Below are 27713 nucleotides of genomic sequence, written 5' to 3' on the forward strand. Positions count from 1 at the left end.
CTTTGCAGACACGAATATCTCAGGCCTGAGGGTAAGACCCACCCTTGGGTTCTCACTTATCCTATTCTCTTCCCACAAGCCTCTGTCCCCAACCCCCACCAAGAGCTGCCCCTGAGGGGGATGAGTCACAAAGGGGAAGGAGCAGGAAGCGCTTTACAGTGGGGCCTCGTGGCTGAGCACTGAAGAAAGAGAGGTGCGTGGAGAGTCCCGGATGCCGCAGCGCCCAGAGCCCAGCGGAGCTTGGTGAAGACGCGAGCCGCGGCTCAGGGAGTCAGGGTTGGCCGGCTCTGCCCAGAGGCCAGGTGGAGAGCTGCCAAGCCCCCTGTCCTCCCGCTTCCTCCTGTGTCCTCGCTGTCCTCCCTGGACCTTGTGTAAGTCGGGATACTCAGCTCTGACGACAGCTGGGGCCAGGGGCACCAGGGCCCGGCAGGGGCTCACCCCACCAGGCCCCTTGTTGGCATCCCCCACCCCAGGCACCTAGGGGGAGCATTTATAATATGGAAACACCCAGCTAGCCTGGGAAGGAGAGGGTCCAGGTCAGGCCCTGGTGGTCACCATCCTCTTGGCCTGGAGAGGTGGGTGTGATTAGTCACACAGGCTGTAGATGGCCCTCAGTGGGGGTGGTTGGGGTGGGGACATTGTATTGCCACAGGGGAGGGGGTGGTGACAGGAATCTAGTGGGTGAAGGTCAGGGATTCTAGTAAACACTCTGGCACACAGGGCAGCACGAAGACCTGCCCAGCCAATAGCTCCATCGTGCTGAGAAAACTTGACCCACAAGATCTTTCCAGAGTAAAGTCCCTACCTGTTTCCTAAGTTAGCCAAAAAGGGAGCACAGACTGCTCCTGTCAGATACTCACATGCTCATGTGGTTGGTATCTACCAGGTGCCACCATGTGCCAAGGACTCTTCCAACACTGGGGATCTAAAAATGAACCTGACAGACGAGCTGAGGTTCCCAGGGGGTTGGGTGGAAGAGGGAAACAAAACGAATAAGTAGAAAGGCCCGCGGTGATAAGGGCCGTGGAGAGAACTGCACTAGGGTGGTGCACTGGGGAAGGATGAGACGTCTGGTTTTGATCTCGTGGTCAAAGTGGCCCCCTGCAGCAGTGACATTTCTGAAAGACCTGAACCACAGGAAGTGGCCAGACTCAGACAGATCGGGAGACAGTTTCCTAAAAAAAGAACAAAGAGCTTCTGTGAAGACTTCAAGGTAGAAGGGGCATGATGTGTCTGAGGAGCATATCAAAGGCCAACAGAGGGAGGGAGGAAGAGGACGATGTGGGAGCTTCTGTACACCAGCCAGGGACCAGGGGCTCCACCTCTCCTGGTGCAGGGGGGTTTCCTGGAGGAGTCAGGAAGGAGGCCAGTGAGCCCTGAATTGTTTCTGAAGATGGCCCCTGCCTGGGACAAGGGACCACAGAGGAGTTACCAGTTGACTTTTGTCCTACTTCAAAAGTAAATGTTGGCCTTCTGGCCACCTCGCTCCTCAGAACGTGAGCTTATGCAGAGATGGTCTTACAGAGGTGACAGTGAGGTCATTCAGGTGACCCTTAACCCAATATAATGTGTCTTTATAAAAATGGGGGCCATGGCCGGCCACAGAGGGGAGGTGTCCTGAGGTGGTGGCAGGTCCAGGGGGACGCTCCCCCAGGAGTCTGCAAGCCCGCAGAGCCAGGGCAGATCCAGAGCAGATCCTCCCCACAGCCCTCAGGAGGAGTCAACGACTGACACCTTGACCTTGACCTTGCAACCTCCAGAACTGAGGACCAATTCCCGTTGTCCGCTCCACCCAATCTGCGGTACTCCTCACAGCAGCACACAGGCACCGAGGCGGTGGCTGTGTAACCTGGCAAAGACTGACGTGTTGAGAGCGGGTAGAGAGAGGAGCAGAGGTGTCGGACCTGCTCCCGAGACAGGACTCGCCGATGCAGGGGTGGGGGCCGCCAGGACCCCAGGATCAGGCCTGTGTTCAGCTTGAGCAAAGAACAGGAGGGAGACAGGTCCCGGTGGGGAGTGGAAGACGCAGCCACCTTGGCCAATTCCTTTCCATCTTCACCCTTGACCTCCAGGGCAGCGGGCTGTCCACAGCAGCTGGACTTAGTCAACACACTGCAGAGCTGGGGCAGGGCTGCAGAGTGGTACTTAGAAGTTTGTCTCCCCTTGTTTAAATGGCTCCTCCTCCTCCCTGTTTGGACATTTTCATCACCCAGTGGGCACTGGTGAGTGACAGGGTCCACTCTGAAGTTTAAATGAAATTATCCCAGAGAAAAACAAACCGTCCTCTGCCGCCCTTGAGGGTGGAGCTGCCCATTGACTTGCAGTTCCTGGAAATGTACAAACAGGCCTGGGGCTAGGAGGAAATAGCACCCTGACCTTGGCCTTGCAATGTCTGGCAGTGGCCACATCGGGGTCTCTGCAGCACCTCTGCTGCTGTCCCCAGGCACCCGCCAGTTAATCCCCCTCCCCAACAAGAGGTGAGGGATAGCCCCTTACCACAAGGACTCATTCCTCACAACTAATGTCCTTTCAAGGGAAGTTGCTTGGTCCGGACACACTAATGCCTGTCTCCCGAATTCTAGGGAAGAGCCAGGTCTTGTTCCTGCTTCAAAGACCAGCAACCAGCAGGCAAGAAGGGAATGCACATTCGCTCACACCCTGCTGTGAGAACCACGTTCACCTGTCCACATCCAAAGAGTGAACCAAGAGACTTAAGGCAGAGCAGAAAGCCAGGCTTTGCTTTAATGGGACTTGCAAGATCAAGATCTGGTGTCTTGCAAGAGTTGGCTGGGGGATGGGGGGAGCAGGCACACCCAGACTGGGGACAGCCAGCCTTCTAACCCCTAGAGCCCAGGGTCCCTCCCCCAGGTCCTCATTGGCTGAGAACCATGGGGTATAGGGTATTCCTGAAAGTGTCCTAGGTTTTACTGTCTCCTGTTGGGTTTTTCAAGGAACCAGTACCTTTAGCTGTCCCCACCTCCCTTTGTTTTCTTGTGCCTTTTGGCATCTACGAGGTTTATTCTATTGGTCAGATGAGTTGGGGGGACCCAACTTGTAACTTTCCATTCTGCCCTCCCCTCCGGCTGCCTTTCTTGCATCCCAAGTCACTTCGCATTTAAAGCTATGTACTGTATTTTGAAAATGGACCACAGGATTTATTTCTTCTCACTCCACTATGCACGAAGCCCTGTGCCCAGTGGAGCCACAAGGTTTCCTTCATTAAGTCTCATGATCGCCTTTCTAGGGGAGGATTATTCGAGCATCCAGGACTGAAATGCAGAAAGGTTGAATAACTTGCTCAAGTGGCTTAAGATTCGCAGGGGGAACAGCTCAACCCTGTGGTCATCTTAAATGCCTGAAGCCACTCAGCTCCTGCTCCGATGACTCTAATGGCAGGTGACATTGCCCTCAACTACCTGGCAAGGTCCTCTTTGGAAATCTGTGGCTGAAGAACCACTGGTCCCCAGTAACATTTCTGGGGACCAACAGCAGCCTCCCCCTGGAACACAGTCCCACGATCTTAAGTCAATCATCGTGTTCTCTGAGGCTGCGGTCTCCCTGCAAGGTTGGTTGAGCTGATCACCTTCACGACGGGGTGCCATTTCCCTACCACGTCTCGCTGCTGCAGAGCAAGGCCATCCACGGAGCCAAGGCAACTGAGAGATCCTGGTCCCCCAGAGTTTGCGGTCAAGCCAGAGGATTGCAGGTGAGTCCCTCCAGGTAGCAGGCGTGAGTCTATTAGGAGGAACAGGAAAAGGGTAAAAGGAAACTCTTGAGGGGGAGAGAAGGAGACGGTGGGTGCACTCAGGAGAGGCGTGTCCCTCCTACCCTCCTGTTTTATCAGGGCTCCGGGAGGAGGTTTCCGCGCAGTCCTGTCCAGGTCCACCTCTTGACTTTTGACTGACAACAGGGTTGCATCAGACTTTGAAGTCCCCAGGTCTTCAAAGTGTGTGTGATCTTAACCCTTGGAGGGGAGATTGGGCTGTGATGATGACATGTTGAAGATCCAAGGCAACTCTGAGTCACCTTGGCCCGTGCTGACCAGTTCTAATTAGAACTTGTTCTTACAGATTTTATGGTTATGAGACTTCGCTTCCAAGTATCCTGTTGACCTGGATCCTGGAATCTCATCTGTGTAAAGTCACAAAATGCCTCGCTTCAGGGTAACTTGTGTTCTTATGCACAGGGACAAGCCTTTGGGACCTGCATTTCTCCTACAGATAATAGGTTGTTTGCTGATGAATATAATATATCCCACTGACTTGAGCCAGGCAGGGCCAGAGCAGTCTCAGGCAAATTGTCCTTCAAAAGAAAGACAGTGAGCCTGGTCTATAGAATGATCCCTTTAACCTCCTGTTCTCACCACTTGCTTCTGTTTGTGACCTGTCAATACCAATCAGGTGGCTCTGCTCTGACCACCTGCCACACCCCTGTCTTGCTTTGGCAGTCTCTTTGATTGCAGATGTAAATTGCTCAACTAGCTTGGCTATTTGTCTTTGGATTGATTAGGTTCCATTTTTAGCAGCATGTAGGAGAATCGTCAACAAACAGTTTGTTTAAACTGGTCAACTTTCTTTAACCCACAGGCAAATAAATAGGAAATAAATTCATTGTCTCTTACAATGAAGAGAAAACCCCAGAGCGTTTGACCCAAATGAAGGCCACTCATCAATTCTCTGCCAGGTAAAATTCAGAAGTCTATATAAGTCATTCTTTAGTACGAACCAATGCAGATTTCTCTGATGAATTTGCAAAGTGTTTTTTTTTCAAAGAATCTTATGGTGAGATTTTTGAAAAATTATTATATTTGGCAAATACATGAGCCAGATACTGTTCTAAATGATTTGCAAATCCTTAGCTCAGCAGTCCTCTTGATAAAGCTATGGAGTACCACGACTGCTGTTCACGTTTAATAGACAAGGAAAGGGGACAGAGAACCACCCAAGGTCCACACTCGAGCTCCACGCTGCTGCTTCTTAAGTTAAAAAAGGAGCAGGAGGAAGAGGAGGAGGAGGAGGAGGCCGGTGGGAAGGGGAAGAGAAAGAGGGGAAACAACAAAAGTTCTGTTTCTTAAATGAACTGCAGGAATAATCCTCAGGGTTCTCTGTTACTCTCCCGCCGTTATTCCCCTCCGTATTCTCTCTCCTCCCATCTGTCTCTGTGCCCCACACTCCTTAAGCACAAAACTCTGCCTTTAAGGCTGATAGTCGCTCAGTCCTCCTCTTTGGCTCAGAAAAATACTCTGAATCCTATTAATAAACACGCCTCTATATTTGGACTGTGTTATTACTCACGGCACTCAGAACAAATAGAACTGTTTGATCTTTGGCAAATAGCATTTCTCTTGAAGGTGTTAGAGTGACGAGATCATATCCAATTGATGAAAACAATTAACTGCAAGGATGAGCTGTAATAAATTATGCATTAGAAAACAGACTCCTTTTTAAATTTGGAGACCTCTGACCAGTATCAAGAACAGATTAAATGCATTCCTTTAGGGAGAGATATGCTATCAGAAGAGGCTGTGTTTGAGTCCAATGCACTGACATGTATTCTCTGTAACAGAATGCTTCTCCTCAGTTATTAGTACCCATCTCTCATACCATCTCTCATATCTGAAACCCTGGATCATGTATCTTTCCATTACTCAATATTGGTATTTCCTATTCCCCATATGCATCTCCCCTCCCTGCTTACCCAGCCTGATCCCACCATTTAACAAGGAAGATATGCTTTTTACTAAAGCCCCTGTTCCTGTATCCCAAGCCTTCTGCTAAACTCCCACTGAAGTATCAAACCCTGGCCCAGACCCACCATAGGCCAGCTGAGTTCCTTCATCTTAATTTTTAAGAGTCCTAAATTACAGGCTCAGGCCACATGAGTTGGGGGACCTGGGTGCTGGTCTCCATTTTCTTATTCATTGTTGGTAGCTACTGTGATGGCAGAGTCACAGCCCCCAAAGATGTCCTTGTCCTGGTCTCTGACACCTGTGAATAACCACTCTCCCTGTCAAAGGGGACTTTGCAGACTTAAGTTAAGGGCCTGGTGTCGCAATATGCGAAGGAATCAGGTCACTCCAGGTGGATTGGGCTGGCAACAAAAAATAAAAACACACAAACTCAGAACCTTTTGTGAGGTTCAGGATGGCTCTGCAGCCTCAAGAATCAAGCTCCCACACTGGAGGGCAAGGAGGGCAAGTGGCAGGAAAGAGAGCAAGCAGCCTGAAACCCCCTACTTATTGGGGAGAAGCCATTCATAGAATATCCCACGCAAATAAGGCAAGGGGTCAGGTTTCAGGGGGTTGAGTCTAGCTTCGTGATGTCTTGTGGTCAGTAGATTGATTGACATCTTGGACACCCATCTCAGATGCCGTGTGGGAACGCAGGAAGAGCGAGAGGAAAGGGCACACGTGTGTTGCACAGCCCAAAGAGCATGCAACACCAGGCCAGTCCTCTCATATGCCCCAATGTGCATAGCTCACACACACAGCCCATGGATGGCCCGCAACAGCCTGGAGACCTGGAGGTTGTCCTGGATTATTTGGTGGACCAGTGCATCACCAGGGCTGTCACAAGAAGACAAGAGCATCAGAGTCAGAGATGCCATGGCAGGGGTCAGGCAGAGCGCTCTTGGAAGATGCTGCATTGGTGGCTTTGGGGATGGGGGACATGCTGTGAGCAAGGAGGCGGGTGGCCTCTGGAAGGGAGAAGGCTGGAAGGTGGATTCTCCCCTTTCACTTCCAGAGGAGGACAGCCCTGCCACCACCATGCAGTTAGCCCCGCAAGACCCCGGTTGGACCTCTCAACTCCAGCACTACAGAGAACGCATCTGCATTGTGCAGGCTGGGAAATTTGTGGTGATATGTCATAGCAGCAGTAGGAAACTAATACATTTGCTCCTCCCAGTACCCCAGGAAATACAGCAAAATATCCCCTCCCTCTCATCCTTATATACCTCTCTGTGGGCCACTCTGCCTACTACTTCATAAGAGAAAAAGCATTATTTAAATCATTTTATGCATCTTACAAAGCAACACAATTTAGAGTCAGTAAATTTTTTTCTACAGTTTTCTGTGTTCATTTAATTAATTCTTTACTAATTTTTTCCTTCTTGCTTTAAGATGAATTTACTCACCTTTTGGTAGTTTCTTATATTTATTAAAATGCAAACTTGGATTATTGATTTGAGTCCTTCTTTGTAACATAAGCATTTTAAACTATTAATTTTCCTCTAAGCACTTCTCTGGCTGCACCCCACAAATTTTGTTGTTTTCAGTTTTATTTAATTCAGAACACTGTCTCATACTCCTAATAGCTTCCTTTCTGACTCGTGGTTATTTAAATGCTTCTTGTTTGATATCAAATAGTTCGTGTTTTCCAAGGTATTTTCTAATTTAATTCCGTTATTTATTAATTTCTAGTTTAACTCCTCCTTTTCATAGTTTCTTTTTTCTCTCTGCCACGAAGTGTGTTCATGCCTCGCTGTTTTTTTGTTTGTTTATTTTTTAGTTTTCGGCGGACACAACATCTTTGTTTGTACATGGTGCTGAGGATCGAACCCGGGCCGCACGCATGCCAGGCGAGCGCGCTACCGCTTGAGCCACATCCCCAGCCCATGTTTTTGGATTTTTTTTTGAGTGATTCCATCCATAGTCTTTGGGGTTTTTGTTCGGTGATTGGCTGCTCCACTGGTCTTTGTCGTGACGGGATTGAACCCGTGGCCTTCTGTGTCATAGGCGAGGTCTGCACCAGCTCAGATCCCCAGACCTCGTGCCCCTCCTCTGACCCCACCTTCTCCAGCTGGGCTGTCACCCCTCCTTTCCTGGGCCAGGATTCTCAGCAGAACAGCTCATGCTTGCCGTTCCCTCCCCATCCCTCCCTCCATTCTGGGTCAACCAGTTCTTCTTTGGTCTTGCTCTTACCCTGGCCCAGACTTCTGAATTCCACTTAGTCCCATAAGTCCCTAGAAACCTTCTAAGAATCATCCAAGAATTATTCTTTTTGTTTAAAAAAACAGCCAGAGTCCATTTCATTTGCTTCTCGCCAAGAGCCCTGACTGATGTGACCCGTAAGCAACGACATCGAGCCCGCTGGCCGCAGCATGCCATCCGTCTTCCCCTGGTTTAGCATCTCGTTACCATAGCAACCACATCCTTTGACACACAGTGGCTGTTGCAGGGAGGGTGTCACAGTGCCAAGGGAGGAGAGGATCTCAAGGAGGAGAAGCTAACGAGTTGGGTCACATTCTGGGGAGCTCAGGAAGCTCGGAGCTAAAACAGACCGTTTGGTTTGGCACTGTGTAGGTCAAAGATGGGGTGGCCATACCAAGTGGGGCCATTTGAGAGAGAAAAGAACCCTGGAGCCGCAGACCAGAAGCTAACGTTGTAACAGAGACCTACAGTGTTCTCTTTTCCTGGATCAGCCCCTTGTAAGAGGGTTTTGGTGGAGACGATGCCCCCTGGGTGTGGGTGAAGGAGAGAATGTGACCTAAGGATGGGCCAGTGCTCTGGGGCTGAGAGAGCCGAGAGTGGGCCGAACCTCGAGGGTGGGGGAGTGTAGGCTGTGAAGGGGTCGGGGTTGTTTCTCTCTCTCTTTTTTTTTGAGAGATACTGTAGCTTGTTTTCATTTTGATGAGCTCCGGTAGGAGGTACAAATGGCAAATAGGAGGAGATGTTTGAAGGGCTGAAGACGGAGATGCAGCAGACGGGAGTGGTTGGCTGCAGACAGGAGGGGGTAGCGTCCCCCACCCAAGCAAGGGAGGTGTCTGTGGGTTGAACTGCGTGCTGCAGCCCCGGAACCTGAGAATGCGCGCCTACTGGACACAGGGACTTTGCAGGGGTGCGAGGTGGGGGTCGTGCTCAGGAGGGGTGGCACCCATCCTCCGTCCTCACAGTGGCCTGCTGGTCTTCTTAGATCCCCTTCCCTGTAGGCACTTGCATCTGCAATTCCATTAAAGCCCCGCCCCAGGGATCCTGCCCAGCTGACCAGCTGACCACACCTGGACACAGCCAGCATTTGGTGAGCAAAGTTCCAGAATCCCTGCTTTGCTGACAGCAGACCCTCTGCTCTCTTTCACCTTGGCTCACATTCTACCCCCCATTGTCCCCGCCTGCCCTAGTCCTCCTGGCTCCTGTCCTTTGGTATCATCTCCTGCTGAGGCTCTGGCTCACCCCTGAACCCCAAGCTCAGTGTCACACCCAGAGTCTGACAGGGCCATGCTTCATCTGTCCCCAGCTGCCCTGGACAGAACCCCAAAACGATGTACTCTGAACCCTCAACCCCTTCCCCAGGGGCAGTGTGGGATTGCCTTCTGTCCAGCCCAGGGCTCCCGGGCAGGGATGACCTGTCTCCACTTGTTACTTCTCACTCTCACATGGAACAGACTTTTCAACATCTCGGTACACAATGGCGTGCTCCCACCGTGGCCTCAGAGCCAGCGGGAGTCAGACAGGAGGGTCCCTTTGCTCCCAAGCCCCGGTGTTGACTTTAAAGTCCCTGACAGGAGCTGTGACGCCTGACACCTTCTCTCCCGCTCACAGGCACTTTTGTCTAACTCAATCACTTCATTCTGTCACCCTCCCCGATGACGTGTCAGCTCTTCAGCTGGTCCTTGTGGCTTACAAAGCACCTGGTTAGCTGCCCGGCCTAGGTGGAGGGAAGGGCCACTGTGTGAGAGCCACTTGGGAGCCCGGGGCCCTGCCAGGCCGCCCTGTCCTGCCAGCTTCACCCACACAGGGGGTGCGGGAAGGCAGGTCAGGTGACAGGCTTCACCATGGCTCTACTCAGTCACTGTCACTTTGGTGCCTTGGTCAAAGCTCTGGGAGTGGCCAGTTTTCTGGATTCTGTCACTGCTCAGTGCTGGCAGGGAGGGTCCACGTTGCCTCCTGCACGCAAAGCCGTTCCTGGGGTGGGGGTGGGGGGGCGGGGTGAGTTTGAAGAGCGAAGGCCAAACCCAGCCCAGTGTTCTGCATTCTGCAAAGTGCACATTCCTAAGGGGTAGCTGAGAGGTCCTGGGGACATCCCTCCTCATCCCCAGATGACAGTAAGCCCCTATCCTCCCTCTTACTTTTCCCCAGTCCAGAGCCAGGACCAGGGAGCATGGTGACGGGTGGACAGTGTTCCAGGGCTGTGTGAAATGTCCCCAGGACCTGGCTGGGCCTGTCCCCAAGATTCAGATGCAACCCGTCCCTGTGCCACGTGTTCCATCTCCCTTGCAGGACTGGCAAGGTCCTCCCAAGAGGGTAGGGGTCAAGGTCTGGTGACCCTTGGGCACCCTCAGCAACCATGCCCCTGCCCCCATGTCCCCAGGGCTTCCAGGAATTAGCACCTCCCCAGGAGGACCGTCAAGAGCCAGCCTGGGAGGGAATTCCTACCTGCTTTTGCAGACCAGGGCTGATTCTAGAATTCCGCTTCCCTGAGCAGACTCCCCGCCAGTCCTTCCTCCCATCCTCTTGTCATGATTTCCTTCTGTGACCATAGCTGAGTCTCTTTCCTGGCACCACAGTCTCATACAGGGGACAGCCCTTCGCTCTCATCTGCCTGAAGCTCATGGTGAAGTGCAGCCTGTTTACCTCATGCCTTCTCAGAGCTTTGGGTGCTCCGGTCCCTGGCAGACGCTTGCCCCAGTAACATAGAAGCGCAGCCTGCCCCCAGGAGTATTTAGCAGAAGGTGAGCTGCAGCTCCTCTGAGGCTCAGGAGAAACCTTCTACTCTCCCCTGCCCTGGTGACACCAGGTGGACGAAGGCCTGAGTTGGACTGTCACTGTGTGAGTGTCACTGAGGACTCAATCTGCATCTCCAGCCCTTAAAGTTTTCATTTTGAGACAGGGTCTCTCTAAGTTGCTGAGGCTGGCCTTGATCTTGCTGTCCTCCTGCTCAGCCTCCCAAGTCTAGGATCACGGGTGTGCACCCCCACACCTGACATGTGTGTTTCAATGCCACAGAACCTCCCCACTGGGTGCCGAGCTCCTGGCCACACAGACCCCCTCCCTCCTCCCTTGTGTCCTTACCTGCACCCCGCTCTTCCCCACAGCAACAGCAGCCTGAGGTTTTGCTTTAAGAGTAAAATTAACACTTAGAAATTGGGTCATGCTGCTAGCCAGACAAGGATTTTAAAAATCCACACGTGTCCAGCTGAGGATTTGATGGGCGTTGACTCCATCTGTGAGCCCCACACCTTGGTGCTTGCTGTTTACACCTGGCCTCCCTGTTTGCACAGCTCTGTGCCATGCAGCTGTGGAGTCCAACCCGTGCCTTACAGCCTACGACCCTGAGATAGCTTTGACCCACTTACGCCTCCCAAGGATCCTCCCTTATTAAGCGCAAAACAAAAATCTGTGCGTCGCCACGATATGGGAAGGCTGCCTCATTCAGCAGGCGGATTTATTTCTTACTATCCATATTGATGTTCTCAAAGGGGAGATCATCACCATGGCAAAAGCTGTGTTTATAGCAAGCCAGCCCCTCCCGGAGAGAGCGGGCGGGATGTGCTGGCCGAGAGCACTGGCCACGGCCTGGCCAGCTTGCATCTTCACCTGACCGGGACCCCTGGCCCCTCCCGCTCACAGGCGGTGTGTGTGACCCATAGCCCGCAGGCTGCACCGTCTCCTGCATGATCCCAGACTGCAAGAGCTTCCCCGACCCCAGAGCTGGCTGTGATTTACAGCCCCGTTGTGCATCTGCAACTGCCAGCACTGCTATCAATTCTGCTGCCAAGCTCAGGCTCCACAAAGGCTTTCTGCCGCCCGCCGCTGCTGCATGGAAGAACAAATGTCAGTTCAGCCTGCTTTTAACAAACGGTGACTGGCAGCGGGTGGAGATGAGAAATGGCGAGCAGCCCCATCCATCCTGGGTCTCTCTCCTTGTCTGAGTGCCCCCCGCATCCTGCTCCACCACACCAACCAGGATTTTTATTTTGCCTTGATTCACTCTATCCATAAAGAAAATATTAAATCCATTCATGCAAGAATATGAGACATAATGTGGGGCCCTGCCTAGAGGTACCTGCGTTTTTAAAGCTGGAATTTGGGAACTAATTAAAAATTGTGGTTTTCAATGTATGTTGGCTCTCTTAATAGAGAGAAATAAAGAGAGAAGAGAGGTGTGGGGGAGAGAGAAAGGGGAAGAGAGAGACAAATATTTCTGTGAACAAGAGTTGAGAAAATCAACAGGCTTGAAAATTTTCTGTGTCCAGACTTCTCAGGATCAGAAACGTGCTCACATGAATTGTGTGTCTCCTGGAGGGCCCGGGGTGCTCAGCGATTCATGAATCTCGTTAACCACAAATCCCTTCTTTGAAGAGATGGCTTGACTCTGTTCCACTGGGCAGGATTTGTATTTCCAGGCTCAAATTTGATGGTAAATGTTCAATTACAGCAGCAGCCCTGGTCTAAGAAGGGCCTGGTGACAGGATATAAGCCTCAGGGACAAATAGAGATGCTCCCCTGTGGGGCCCTCCCAGTGTAGAGGTTCTGGGGTGAGCTGCAGGGGAGATGGACAGTATCTGAACCATGCCCCTTGCTCTTCTAAGACTCCTCTAGAAATCCCACCAACCCAAGTCACAGAGGAGCTGCTCCCAGACTGGGCCATGACTATGGGCAGCGTGGCTGCTGCACACAGGTGGCCTGACACACAGATCCCTCCCAGCTGCAGGTAAAGATTCACCAGCAACTTCCTTTGTGGTGATCACCCTCAGCCACGTTCACCATGTTTTCTGGGGACAGTCAGCATCCAGAGACTAGGTGATACAAAAGTGCAAGGCTCAGCCCTTTGCCTTGTTCAGAGCATCTCCCGTCACCTGTTCCAGCCCTGGGGCATCCTGCAGGGCTAGTGGAGGCTCTTGGTAGCTGCAGTCCACTTCTCCTGGTGCCCAGTCCTGCTCCCAGCATGCCCCAAAGGGACTTCCCAGCATGCCTCTCGCACACAGTCTGTCTCAGGTTCCTGGGGACCTTGCCCTGGACATCTGGGCTAGGAGCAAGTGTTCTCTGCTACCTTATCTCATCAGTAAGAGTCTTTCTAGGTGATCAGTTTTCTATGAAAGCCATCTATCACACACCTACTGTATACTGTATACTGTAGCTGGCAGGCCTGGGGGATGCACAGATGCTTCCTTCAGTTCCACAGCGCCTGGGGACCACCTCCGCCCCCTCTGTCCGAGGCCCTGGGCCAGATCTTGAGATAAAGCAAGAGTGGCCAACATCCAGCCTTCCTGGAGATAAACTCTGGCTGGGGAAGGATCGCGCGGCTGCATGCTGGAAAGGGGGGCGAGAAAAGAGCACGACTTTCAGTGGGTCTGCTCAGTCAGTGAAAGGGGACATGTGGAGGCCAGCGGGTAGGGGTGGACACACCTTGAAGCAAGGTGCCTGTTCCGTAGAGCCGCTGTAAAGGTGGCACAAACCCAGTGGATTACGGCAGAGACGCGTTCTCCCGCGGTGCCAGAGCCTGCAAGTGCAGGTCTGGGTGCCGGGCTCTCTGAAGGCTCAGGGCCTGCGCCCGCCTCCCCAGCTCCTGGTGGCTCCAGGGTCCTTGGCATGTGGCTGTGTCCCTCCAGGTTGGCCTCCGTCTTCACCCAGCTTCTCTCCTTCTGGGTATTCTCTGTCATGAGGACACTTGTCACTGGATTCTGGGCCCATTCAGATTGTCCAGGATGGTGTCATCTTAAGAGCCTCGACTTAACCTGCGGAAATCTGTTTTCATAGATTCCGGCCTAAGGACACGCTGTGGCTTCCTGAGGGCCACCGCCAATCCCGCGGTGTCCGGTAGCTTGCTGTGCAGCCAGCCTTCCTGCGAAGGCCCACGGAGGTGTCAGCCTCTCTCTTCAATTACTGAGCATCAGCCTCCCTTGCAGCCCCTCTCCCCTTGCCACTCCCTGCCCCTTTCTACTCTTTTTTTGGAGGGGAGGTATTGGGGATAGAACCCAGGGGTGCTTAACCACTGAGCCACATCCCCAGCCTTTTTAATATATTTTATTTAAAGAGAGGGTCTCACTGAGTTGCTCAGGCCCTCGCTAAGGTGCTGAGGCTGGCTTTGAACTGGCCATCCTCCTGCCTCAGCCTCCTGAGCTGCTGGGATGACAGGCGTGCAGCACCACACCCGGCTCCACTCCCACAGCACAGTGCAGTTTCCCGTCCCCCAGGAAGAGCCAGCACCCTCCTATGAGTCCCTCCTGCCCACAGTTGGGGCTCTATACTGGGACTGGCCCGTGCCCCTGAACCCCAGTGTAAGTTCCTCAGAGGGAGAGAGGCCACTGTCCCAGCCAGGGCCAGGGCTGAGGACACCAATGTCAGCCAGCCACCTGCCCCTAACGTCATTTTGCAAAAAAAAAAATAATCTTTCCAAGGCCCCTGGAGGCTGGATGTGGCCTCCAGACTGAGCTCTGGCCAGGAGGTGGGTCAGCAGGCTGGAAGGCACCTCCGGGAATTGCTCCTCACGGTGCCTGGGGGCGCCCTCTGCTCTCTCCTGCCCCTGCTCATCAGCCGTAGAGATGCGCTACCTGCTGGGAGGGCAGGTTGACCGCCTGTCGGGGTCTGAGTGGCACGGCCTCCTCACGGGCTGCACAGTCTACCTCCGTGTTGGCTTCCACAGGGGAGCAATGGGCCTCCCTGCCTCTCCAACCGGCATTCCTGGTCATGTGCAGGCCAGTCTAAAGCCGGCTACATAAAGGCCAATCTGTGATTACAGGAGTGTTCTCCAAAACAGGGAGGAGAGGAGAGCCGTTGTGATCCACGTCCCCTTTCCAAACGTTCTTCCATCAGGCATGAGAGCAGATCTCTGTGTCACCAGAAATTTGGGACACTACAAAGTCCTTCACTCTCTTCTCCATGATCATCAGGATGAGGAGCCTGCTGGCCCAGGGCCACAGCCTCTGCAAGACCAGGTCTTAGGGCCAATGACATGGTTTAGGTAATAGATGTCCCCCCAAAGCTCGGGTGTGGGACAATGCAAGAAAGTTTAGAGATGACCCGATCGGGTCATAAAAGGTCCAGCCTAATCAGTGTGTTAACCCTCTGGTTGCGATTAACTGGATGGGGGCTGAGGGCAGGTAGGCTGAGGCTGGAGGAGGAGGGTCCTTGGGGACCTGCCTTTGGGGTGTATATTTTTCCTGTTAAGCAGAGCTCTCTTTCTCTCTCTGCTTCTCAGTGGAAGGCCCTGAGCCGCTGTCTTCCACCGCACCCTTCCACCACCATGTTCTGCTCACCTCGGCCCCTGAGGAGTGGAGTTGGCCACCTATAAACCGAGACCCGAAACCCTGAGCCCCGATAAACTTTTCCTCCTTACAAGTGTTCTTGTCGGGTAGGTCTTTTGGTTGCAGCCACTTAAGAGCTGACTGGAACTGCCACCCCAGAGCCGCCCCATCTCTCCACCAGAGCCAGGATCACAGAATGGGCTGGGGGGAGGGGGTTCAGAAGACCTTTCATTTTTCCCACTTAGTGATGCACAGGATTGTATTAATGGGTCCCTGAAGGTCTGTCCTTGAAAGCACTTGGACTTTCAACATCTCCTCCGGTCTTTCCTTAGTAGCTGCACTGAGCACCAGCCATCAAAGATGACCTTTGCCCTGGATGTGGACAGCCTCCTGCAAGGCCTCCTAGTCATCAAGGACCATGCCCTCCCCAGGGACCAGCATAGGGCACCATGATGTGCACAGACGTCCTCAGCCCCGTCAACGCCCTGGGTGTTGCCTGCTTTGGAGACTGGCCCAGCTCTTCCCAAGGACCTGGCAGGATGATCACCATGTGCTGATTGTTTTATGTATTGTCCATCTGCCCACCCAGCGCCAGCAGGAAAGCACTGTGTCTCTCGTATTCTCTGCTGTATCCTCGAGGCTTAAAGCGGCCTCAGGCCTTGAGAGATGCCCTAGAAATATTTGTGAAATGAGTGAGTGAATGTTCCAGACCCACTGGTCAGTAAATGCACCCACGGGGCCTGGTCCAGTTAGGGAAGTGGCTTGAGGCTGTGGGTGTGAACGCTACCCAGACACACTGCCAGGGTTTGGTGTCCATCGTCCCATAGACAAAGCCAAGGACTAATCCTTGGTCGGAAATGGGGCCCTTGCTGGCCCCCCATGAGAAGGTTGAGGCATTTCTCTCTGCAGGGGAGAGCCAGGATCAGAGGGTGGCCAGGCAGAGGGGTGGCATTGAGCAGGCAATACTAGACTATCGCCCGACCCTCAACAGACACCTGTGGGCCCCCTCTGTGAGCCCGGGCTGTGCTGGGTGCAGGGCCCTCCCAGGCCTGGCTGCAGTGCATGGGCAGGGTTAGCTGGCATTGCACGGGTGGCATGGATGGGCAGGGCCCACGTCCAAGGAGGGCGTGTCTTCCGCTGGGGACCACCAGTCAAGGAACGCGTCCTTTTCCTGAAGGGAAGGAATGACCCGACAAACGCCTCCATCACGGGGTCCAGGCACGTGCCCTGGCTGTGCAGGACACAGGCTCCTGACAACCCTCCTGCAGCTACGGAGAGAAGCTGCTCTTGTGGAAGAGGTCCAGCAGCAGCCAGCACTGCCCTCCAGGGCAGGCCACGCCCCTGGGAAAGCCTGACCCCAGTGGGCGTAACGTGCAGTCCCTCCAGAGTGGAGGTGAAGAACTGTCCCTCATAGGTACACGGAGACTTCCCCACAGGGCTGTGTTCTGAGCACAGTCTCTGGGACAAGAACATGGGAGGCCCAGAGAGAAGATCAACAGAGGTGGGAGACGTGAAGACCAGCTGCTCGGAGCTCAGATGATCCAGTTGCTGGGTGGGTCAGGAGTTGTGTTGGTCTCCCGAGGTGGAGGAAGTGGGGCCTGGTGAGTCGTCTTCCTGGTGGCTACACGTGAGTGGACACACAGGGCCAGTGTGAGGGCCCCTGCTCAGCCAGCCCCTTATCAACAAGGGCCCTGTCATTCTCACGCAGCCTGGACTAAGGACACCCAGCACACAGGAGCCCATTTGGCTCTCAGGACACGAGGATCTTCAGCGACAGTCAGCCAAGGCTCTGGCATCCAGAGACAGGCAAATTCCTGCGAGAATCCACCCAGGTGAGTGTGTGTCACCCGCCCTCATACAACAGCGTTCCTTCCCTTCACAGCCCTTACCCCAACTACTATGTATGTGGTTACGAGATGAGTATCAGTCACCTACAGCTGGGTAACAAATGACCCCCACACTTAGCAGCTTAAAACCACAGAAGCATCCCAGCTATCACGTGGTTTCTGTGGGTCAGGAGTCTGTAAGCGGCTTGGCCAGGTGGTTCTGGCTCAGGGTCACCCCCAAGGTTATGGCTAAGCTGTGGCCAAGAATGTCAGCATTAGGAAGTGTGTCTGGGATGCAGGAGCCGTTTCTGAGATGGTCATTCCCGGGGCCACCAGTTGATGCTGGCTGTTGGCAGGAGGCCTCAGCTTCTCAGCTTCTCCACAGCATCTGCCTGTTTTCTCCTGAAAGAGAGCAAACGAAGGGACAGCCGTGTGGAGACAGCACGTCTTTATAAGCCAGCTTCCAAGTCACATGTCACCATGTCCCAATACGCTTGTGTGGAAGGGGACTGCGCAAGGACAGGAAGACCACAGGTGGGGTCTCTGGGGCCAGTCGGAGTCTGGCTCCTGGAGGACAGGGGTTCAGTCTCCTTTCTATCCTAATAGACGGCGAGCTCCCGGGTCGGCAAGGGGCGTGGCTATTTTAGCTCAATATTCGTGCAGCAATGTCGATCGCTCTGCCTCACGTGCAGAGGGTATTCGATAAATACTTCTAGAACAAATAAGAAAGCCTCCTTCAGAATCCATCTCATGCCATTCATTATCCTGTGGCACCCCGTGAAGAATGGAAGAAATGTAGTGTCCCAAAGACTGAGATGTTAATCTTAACAAAATTGGATAAGAAGCTGTTTTGTAAATTGTGGGTCCGCTCTGCACTGTGAAGGCTGATCAGAGAATCAGCCAGAACCCAGAGAGCAGGACCTGGGAGGGACGTGGATGCTGTGGAACGCGCCATTGGCTGAGCACGGGGTGCACAGCAGAGCAGAGACTCACAACAACACGGTTTAGTGGGTGAGTCTCCTTCATTTGACACGTGCCCTGGGTCTGTGTTCCTCCTGGCAGGGTTCCTTCATCGGAAACGCAGTGGGGACAAGATGAGCAGGGCGATGGCCCATCCCACCCATCCCAAGTCACCCCAAGCAAAGCGTTAAAAAGAAATACCCCCTTCATGAAGCCCTTTGCATGCACGGTCTGTGGCTAAGTGATCTTCAGATGGGTGAAGATTACCCCATCGGTGAGTTAGGACAATCCAGGAGACCGGCAGGTGGTGGGGTGTCAGCGTCACCCTCTGATTCGAGTCCTCTGCGTCTCACACGGTGCTCCTCTGCCTGTCCTTCCTGGCTGGGTCTCTGGCCCTGCAATGCCTCGGGGTGACGGCACATCTCAGATGGGTTCCCAGAAGGAGCCTCAGAGAGAAACGTCCAAATCCGATCATGTGCTGGGGAAGGGACCCAGGAGACGGCACAGTCAGCTGCAGGTCATTATAAGCGGCACCTGGGGCTCGCTGCTCTGGGGGACTCGGAGTCCACTGGGATCGCGTCTGGGATTACCCCACGAAGTGGCAGGGACCCTGGGGTTTGTCCTCCAGTCCCCTCATCAGGGAGGAGGATTTCCGGCCCCTCCAGCTGTCCAGCACCTGGAGGTGGATGGTGGAGGTGTGAGCACAGCTACGTAGGAATGTGGGAGCCAAGGGCTGAGCACAGGGAGGGGGGAGGCAGCCTCAGCCTCAGCACCGTGTGAATCCCCGGCTGCAGCCCTCCTTGGCTGGCCCCCACCCCCACACTTACTGCCAGGTGCCAGGTCTGTCCAGAGCTAGCAAGCAGCACTTGGGTGTCCTATGTCCACTCTCCCTTCCTTCGGAGGCCTGTGCTGCACTGACAGCAGCTTGGGAATCTGAGCAAGAGGAGGCTCCTGCCGCTGCACTCCCGGGCTGTGGGGTCTGTAGTATCTCCTCCCCCAGCCTCTGGGAGGCTGCAGGCCAGCCTCCCCGTCACCCACAGCCTCCTCTCTTCCTGAGGCCAAGTGGCCCAAGGCTTCTCTTTTTGAAGGGACACAGGAGTTGGGAGAAAAAGCTAGAAGTTGGGCTTCTTTCTGTTGTTCTTGCTGGTTGTCACAAGAGTTCACACCATCTTCCTGATGGCCATCCTGCCTGCATTCAGAATCCCTCCTTGGCTGGTTCTGCACAGAGCTCTCTGCCTCTCATCCTCCTCCCTCCTACTGGGCGGGCTGCCCTGTGTCTCTCCTGCTCCCGCTAACACTCATTTTAGCTGTGTGTCAGAGACATGAAGATGGAAGAATAAGCAGGCCTCCAGAAGTTGAGGCAACAGTGCAATTGGCATGAAATAGACTTTGTTGCAAGGCCTATTGAAGAGGGCTGTCTACACAGTGAGGGCTGTGGGAGGCAAAGGGCCAGCTGGGAGGGATGTTAGTTTTCTGTCACTACAACAAATTGCCTGAGACAAACAACTGATAGAGAGAAAAGGTTTGTCTTGTTCACAGTTTTAACGGCTCCAATCCGTGATTAGTGGACCCCATTCCGGTGAGTCAGCAAGTGGTAGCAAGAGTGCATGGTGACACAGAACTGTTCCATCATGAGCTAGGGAACCAAGGGAAGGAGGAAGGGAGGGTCCCAGTGACCTACCCACTTCCCTCTAGACGCCAGGCCCTAAGTCCTACCACGTCCCAGCAGTGGCAAAACTGGACGTGTTTTCATGAGCTCACTGTCCATTTGGATCTCCTTTGTGAATTCCTGCGGCCCTTTCCAGTTTTTACTTGGGTCCTTATTTCACTGACCGGTTTGCTTGTCAGATGTGTTCCAACTCTCTTCTCGTTTTACCACTGCACAGTTCCCAGGGCCTCTTGTCCTGTGTGGCCGTTGCTCTTGTTTTCCTCTGGCCTGTTCCGTTGCTGAGAGCCACACGTGGTGTCAGACTAGGATGGCTCCTGTCAACCCAGGGCCATGAATGTCCCCCTGGCCTCCCTCCAGGGTTAATGAGTCTGTTGTCTGGGTGGGAGGGAGGAGGCTATGTGTGTGAGTTTGCCCTTTAATCAGAAAACATGAATCACTTCTCTTAGAGCAAGAAAGAAACTCGGACAACCACCTCCGTCAGCCTTCAGACGGGTGAAGATCGTCGCTGCCCCTTCGCAGAAGTGCCTGGGAGGCGGTGAGCCCCTGCCCTGGCCGGCATTGAGCGATGGCTAGAGGGACTTAGGACCGGCCGCTCTGCCTCCCCCTGGGCCGCTCCTGCACACACCTATGAAGCTCCCTCTGTCCTGGGGCCCCTCCTGGCAGGAATCAACATCTCACCGTTGGTTCTGAATAATCACCCCAAGTCCAACAGCATCCATGCTGGCAATGCCGCGTGGAGAAGCCCCCCGAATCCTCCCGTCCTGGGGAGACCCTCCTGTCTGAATTCCTCAAAGTGGGTCCACTTTCTCCTGAGCTCCTGGTGCTGCTCCTGCGAGCCAGGTCAGTACCCGGGCTGTGTCCAGCCTCGGCACTGTGTCCTCCCGCAGCCCAGGTGTCTCACGCTCTTGTGCTGAGGACCCGAGAGCACTCCCCCCAGCTGTCACTTGGGTGTGGCCCATCAGGTCCTCGGGAAGCACAGTTTCACTGGTGCTCAGGGTGGTGAGGCCAACGGGTCAGGAGGTGACTGCCACCGGAAAGAGAGCTTGTCCCCACACTTGAGGAGAAGGGGCGCACTTTGGCACAGTCACGGGAGCACTCGGGGTCCAGGAGGCAGGGCCTGGGCGACAGCCTTGACTGTGGCTTTACGGGTGAGGCAGGTCAAGGTGGAGATCGGCGCGTTGGGATATCTCTGCAGGCGGTGAAGTGCCAGGGCTGTGGCCAGCCGCCGGGCCTGGTCCTGGGCCGGTCAGGAGAATGCTTGTCTGGAGGGGAGGGACGGATGGTGGGGAGCTGGCGGGGTGGCCGAGGCTGGCTGCCCTGCAGGTGGAGGTCTTGCTTACCTCACCTGGGTGATTGATGGCCTCAGGGACAGCTGGCTGCCTGCTGGAGCCGCCAGCCTGGGAGGGGCTGTCCCCCGAGACCAGCAAGGCCCGAAGATGCCAGCCCCGTAACACATGACTAGCACGGGGCTCCCCATCCTGGCCGTGACTGGAGTGCCCATCTCTGATGGCCGCGTAGCCTCATGGGCCTGCACCTAGTCGTCCCCACCCCACCTAGGGGAGGGGGAAGGAAGTGGGACAGGCATGAAGACAGCCATGAAGGGCAGCGGTCATCCTTACAGAGACCTCTCCAGACATTTCTTTTATTCCATTTTCTACTTTGGAGCTTAGGAATCGTGAAACTGTTTTCTGAGACTTTCTTTGGTGAATTCTGCCCGTGAGGCTTTGGCCTCCGGCTGGTTTGATAAATGACATCTCACATAGGAACCCTGTCAGATTCCGATTGAACCACCTGTTCCCCCGGGTCACCATCGATGGGGAGGGGCATGTAGGGGACCTGGGACTGGGTGTGAGGCAGGCCCCGCGCACATTCTTGCTGAAGGTCCCAGTGGGTTCAGCGCGCTCCCTCCCAGCTGCTGTGAGCTCAGGGAGGAGCTGAGTCTCCAAACAGAAAGGCAAAACTGCACCCCACAGCGCCATCACCCCCAGTCTCTGGGCTAGGCCTCAGCTCCAGATGCAGGGCTGGCAGGTGAGACAGTAAGAGAATTCTACCCAGGACTCTGGGGACGCCTTTCCTGCTCTTCAATAGAACAACCAGGATGAACAAAGGTGGTATGTCTACCAACAGAATATTATACAGCCATGAAAAGGAAGGTCGCGTGGCGTGAGAGACGACCTTGAAAACATACACTGAGGGAAAGAAGCAGACACTAGAGCCCCGACACTGAGTGATTCCATTTATATGAAACGTCCAGAAATGGAGACTCTGTAAGACAACGCAGAGTGGTGGTCGCTGGGGCTGGGAGGCAGGGAGACAGGGCAGGCTAATCAGGCCACATGTTGCCTTTTGGGGTGATGACCATGTTCTGGAACTAGTGGTGGTGATGGCCGCTGGAAGGAACTACATGTTACAGAATTGTGCCTTTGATGTTAAAATGGGGAATGTTGCTGTGTGTATTTGAGGGAGAGGGAGAGAGAGGGAGAGTGAGTGAGAGAGGGGACCAGGAAGGAGTGGGCACTTTGCTGATGCTCAGCAGGGCGGAGAGGGCCATTGGGAGGGCTCCCAGGCTGTCCTGAGACCTGGGGGACGGCCAAGGTCCTGCGGCGGCAGAGAAAGGAGCAGAGAAGCTGGAGGGCTGGCCCCGGGGTCTGTCCAGGCTGCGGCTCGGCACCCCCCGCTGCCGGGTCCTGCTGTGCAGATGTGGAAGGCACCTGCGGAAGCGGGGTCCTGGGCCTAGCTGCCACCCCCTCTCAGAGCCCCGCACGGCCTCCCTTCCACTCCCTGCTGGCCTTCGGGATCCAGCTTGCCAAGGACAGTCCCTGGGCTTCCCCTCCGGGAGCCACTTCTCTCCTGTGCCCTTGAGAAAGCCTCAAGAGGACCGGATTTCACCTCCATACAGACACCGGCACTAACGGCCATGGTGAGGGGGACGCAGGGCGGACAGCACTGGGGCTTCCTGAGGGGCTTCCAGGGTGCACCTCATGGAGGAGGGGGCTCCCTGTGCCCACCCCACCAGGGGTCGGGGGCCGACTTCCTGCCAGAGCGGAGCAGGACACGGGGGAAGCCGCCGAGGCCAGGGGCTGGCTCTGTGGCCTGACCGGCATGTCCCTCCACCATCCCAGGTCACGGGCGCCGCTGAAAATAGTCTACGACATTTAAATGTGGAAATCAAAATGAAGTCTGTGACCCAGGGTCAGAGGGCTTTACGAGAGGAAGAGAAAAGATCTGGTCCCACGGGCCGTCACAGGAAGCGGTTCTGGTGATTGATGGCCTCCGAGATCCCGGAGAGTGGGAAAGGAGGGGTGACCAGGCGGCCAGAAGATTCCAGAGAGGGAGGGAGCCTGCGGCCAGCAGCCCACACAGGAAGACACACACACACACGGACATACGGACAGACACACATACACATACAGACATACACATGAACACATGGACACGGACACACACACACGGACACACAGACACACACACAGACACACACGGACACATGCACACAGACACACACGGACACACACACACACACAGACACACACACGGACGGACACACACATACACATACAGACATACACATGAACACATGGACATGGACACACGCACAGACACACACGGACACACAGACACACACACGGACACACGCACACAGACACACACACACACATACATACACGGACACATACACACACACGGACACACACACGGACACACACAGACAAACGGACACAGACACACACACAGAGACACACACAGATACACACACATACACACACGGACATACACACGGACACACACACATACACACATATACACAGGGACACACACAGGGACACATACACACACATATACACACGGACACACACATGGACATATGGACACATACACACACACATACAGACAGACACACGGACACCTACACACATACCCACACATACACACATACACACGCATACACACAGATACACACACATACACACACGGACATACACACGGACACACACACATACACACATATACATAGGGACACACACAGGGACACATACACACACATATACACACGGACACACACATGGACATATGGACACATACACACACACATACACACACATACACGGAGACACACATATACACACGGACACACACACACACACACGGACACACTGCTGGGGCACCCAGACATCTGCGCTGGCAGAAATACACGTGCTGCCTGGGTGCTGAGCTCTCTGGGGATTTAATTCTCTTGTTCGCATTTTCTTTTATGTGTTTGCATCTTTTCCACAATGTACATGTATTACCTTCCAAATAAGGAAAACATCTCACTTTCCCCCTGTGCTGGGGATTGAACCCAGGGGCACTGAGCCCTGAGCCCTGAGGCACACCCCAGCCCTTTTTACGTCTCATTCAGAGTCAGAGTCTCTCTGAGTTGCTGAGGCTGGCTCTGAACCTGCGATCCTCCCGCCTCAGCCGCCGACCGAGCCACTGGGATTACAGTCCTGCGCCACCAGATCCAGACAATGATCTGACTTTTTAATATGCTCTTGGTTCACACTGTCTACAAGGCCACGGAGGCGAGTGCTCGGTGTCCCCGTGTTTAGCTTCTGTTGGCAGGTTTTACGCGCTCCACCGACTCGCCGCGGGTGTCTTCGTGGAGGCGATGTCACTCTCACTCTCAGGGTGTAGGGGCTCACCCTGCAGCCCGTCCGGGAATCCGCTGTCTACAGCCGGGTTGGATGGCTACCAAACCTGGCCCTTGGTCTACCCTGGGGCTTCCGGTCCATTGAATGAAATCCAGGAAACGCATGTTTGGGAGTTTGACGTTTAAATAAAACCACAAACCTATTGGGTGAAGAAGGTAGAAAGTCTCCTTTGGCTTGCATTCAAAGTACCTGAAATTGAGGAGTTTCCTTTGACAAAAAGACGCCTCAGCCGTCGGGGTCGGGCAGGGGTGCACGGGTCCTTCTCCGCCCCCTGGGAGCTGGAGAGGAGGCCCTCTTACCGCAAGTCCACGGAAACACCTTCCCAGCATCGCGCCCCCCAGGCCTGCCGTGGAGCCCCCAGTGCTTCTGTCTGCCGGGTGCTAGCATGTAAAACGTCCCAGGGTGTGGCCTTTCATGGGTGTCCAAAGCCACCCACCGCGCTCTGTGTGAATAAAGCACTTCTTCCGTAGACAAAACTAACCCGATTAACGATGATGATGCTGATAAAGTGTAAGCGCAAGATGGATGACAGACAATGGGAGCTTCCATCTGCACCGCTGATGGCCTCCAGGGGGACCCAGCCGATCCCGACCACCCACCTAGAACCTTAATTGTGGGTGTGTGTGTGTGTGTGCGAAAACCTTAAAGCGGCTGATTTCAACCTGAGTGTGCTGCCCCTCCCCCAGCGCCACCTTGGTGTCCTCAGGTCCTCAGTCTCTGAAGAGCCAGAAGGAGGTGCCCGTCCCACCCCAGGCAGCCAGAGAGGTGCTCCCGCCTGCTGCCTTCCCCCCAGTCTCAGCCACTCTGTCTGATGGCATCTGTGAAGTCCATTACTCTCTGTGTGGGTTGAATTGTGTCCCCAGGAAAAGTCCAAGTCCCATTTCCCGGGACCTCATTTGTCAAGTGTCTGCAGACGCGATGAGCAAAGGGTCTCAAGATGCGCTCATCTGGGTTTAGGGTGGGCTCCAAATCCAAAGGCTGAGGCCATCCTAAGAGAAAGGAGAGGGGCACGTGAGAGCCAGAGGCGGAGGACAGCACGGGGAGAGTGGAGACGGACAGAGACTGGGGGGGCGGGGGGTGCTCAAGCAGGCGAGGCCGGGGATGATGGCTGTGGCCACCACAGCAGCTGGACAGAGGCCAGGCCAGCCTCCCTCGGAGCCTCAGAAGGATCCAGCCCCGCAGACAATTTGATTTTCGAGTTTGTTTCCTCCAGAAGCAGGGGAGAACACGCTGTTGTTGTAACCCTCCGAGCTCATAGTCCCTGCCTGCGGCAGCCCGAGGACAGAAACACACCCCACCAACCCAGACCCCAGCCAGATACCTGGTGGTGCAGCCCAGACCTCCCAGCCTCGGGCTCATCCGTCTCCCCTGGCGCCAACTCCACCTGGAACCCCTTCCCAGCCTCGCTCCTCCTTCCAGGTCTCTTCCGCGTGGCTTCCGCTACCCCAGCCCTCAGCGCCTACTGTGCATGGGATACAGGAACTCGGAAACTGCAGAGGCCAGACCCCACCAGGGCCGTCTGCAACGCCACGTCCTGCACACTGCGTTCTTACACACCGCTCCTGCCCCCAGCGATGGGGACGAGCAGCCTGAGCCTGCCATGGCCCTCCCCTGGCCCCCACCCACTCCTGTCCCCACACACTACCCACACAGATGACGACTCTGCACACAGCAGCCTCAGATCTGAGGCTTGAAAACGTGCAAATGCCCCAGGCCCCACCTGAAAGACCCTGGTGCCGTCGATCTGGGGAGGCCTGGAACCGGAGTTTTTAACAGCCTCAAAATGTGTGGCCAACTTGAATCATCTGGTGAGGTTTAAAAACCCAGCCACTAACGTCAGACCAGACCCCAGGCCAACCCAACCAGAAACTCTGGGGAAATTCACGACTCAGGTTTATTTGTTTTCCATTTTCCAGCTGATTCTAAGCTTGAGATCCCTTATTTTGGAAAATGCCAGCTTTGATAATGAGTGAAATAGATGATTCATGCCCTCGGAGTCAGACCAGCAGGGGAACAGACATTAATTATTTAAATACACAAGTAAGATACAATCTGAACTGTGATGAGGGCTGAGGGAAAGATGGCAGTGCTCAGGGACCCGGCCAAAATACCAGCTGGAGAAAAGGAATAATGTGTAGGGGCCGGAGCATCCCAGGGTGAGAACATGAGGCACATGCAAAGGCCCTGGGGCCAGGGGCAGAAGGAAATGGAATATCAGAGCAACCAAAAGAAAGCCGGTGGCTGTATAGTTGTCAACTTGTGGTTACTGTAACAAAATACCTGCAATGAGCCACTTACAGAGAGGAAAGGTTTGTTCTGGCTCACAGTTTTTTGGAGTTTCGGTTCATGGTCACTGGGCCCTGTTGCCTTGGGACTGTGGTGAGGGGGCAGGTCCCTCCTGGCAGCCAGGAAGAAGAGGGTTGAAGAGGCTGAGTCCTCTTGCCCCCGTCAAGGGCACGCCCCCAATGGCCTCAGTCCTCCCACGGGGCCCCACCTGCTGCAGCACCCCTGGGACAGACCTCCCACAGATGAGCCTTGGGGAGAGAATCACCCAAACCACAGGAGCCTGAGAGACAGTAGTGAAGTACAGGAGTGGCGCTGCCTCCTGCTGAGAGACATCCAGGCCAGGGGCAGGTCTGAAGAGTGGGGGTCCCGCCAGCTGCCCCGGGCACACTGGGTGTGGGCGCGTGAGTCGCCTCGCACCGTGAGGGTCTCCAGCCCAGCGCACTAGCCCGCCTCGGGCCTGGGAGCCCACTGCAGTCCTTGCCCCCTGGGAGGCCCCTCCCATGCCCGCCACCCCGTCAGGCGCCAGGGGTCCCTGGGTCTCCTCCTCTGCAGCCCACCCTTCCCTCCGTCTCACCACCACACCGCCCCCCGCCCGGGGTCAGGATCCAGGCCCCATTTCCCCGTCCCGTGCGCCCTTTGCAGCAGCTGCAGCAGGCGGACCTGAGCCTCCTGCCCTCACTCACCACGGTCCATACCTCGAGTCCCTTGTGGAGCCGCCGGCGCCCCTCCCCATCACGGGCACCCGACCTGCGCGCATCCACACTGGTGCGGCCGCCCCCACCTGCACCCCGCAGCGAGGTCTCGCAATGCTGTCTGTAAGAGCCACCACCCAACTCTGCAGCCGCACCTTCTCGGGGGCCACTGCCCGTCACTGCAGACCCTTCACCTCGGCTGACAGCTCCAGGTAGACCTGCGCCCCGGAGCCAATCCCTGGTCTTCCCAGGACCCTTGAACTCGAGACAGGAGGGTGCCGGGGGCCAGTGCCTTTCAGTGCTTGGCATGGCCGCCGGGAGCTGTCCGCGGCTCGGTCCCCGCAGGCAGAACCAGCCAGTCTGCAGGGTGAGGCGCTGAGGCCGGCAGGAGCCACCGCAGGACAAG

General features: G+C 54.9%; 1 long non-coding RNA gene across 3 annotated transcripts; it reads left to right on the forward strand.

Moving 5' to 3' along the window:
- Window positions 1–257: 257 nt before the first annotated feature.
- On the forward strand, window positions 258–7068 carry LOC124089482 (uncharacterized). Of its 3 annotated transcripts, XR_006850747.2 has the most exons (4): window positions 258–371; window positions 2583–3706; window positions 4071–4163; window positions 4587–7068. It is a non-coding gene; the product is annotated as an uncharacterized LOC124089482 (long non-coding RNA). The 3 variants fall into 3 exon arrangements; XR_009226299.1 differs by having other exon boundaries at window positions 4071–7068; XR_009226300.1 differs by having other exon boundaries at window positions 267–371; window positions 3245–3706; window positions 4071–7068.
- The last annotated feature ends 20645 nt before the right edge of the window (window positions 7069–27713 follow it).

The sequence above is a fragment of the Marmota monax genome, unplaced genomic scaffold (genome assembly GCF_021218885.2).
Source record: "Marmota monax isolate L192 unplaced genomic scaffold, Marmota_monax_Labrador192_F-V1.1 WCK01_AAM20220418_F8-fsc00041, whole genome shotgun sequence".
Taxonomy (NCBI): domain Eukaryota; kingdom Metazoa; phylum Chordata; class Mammalia; order Rodentia; family Sciuridae; genus Marmota; species Marmota monax.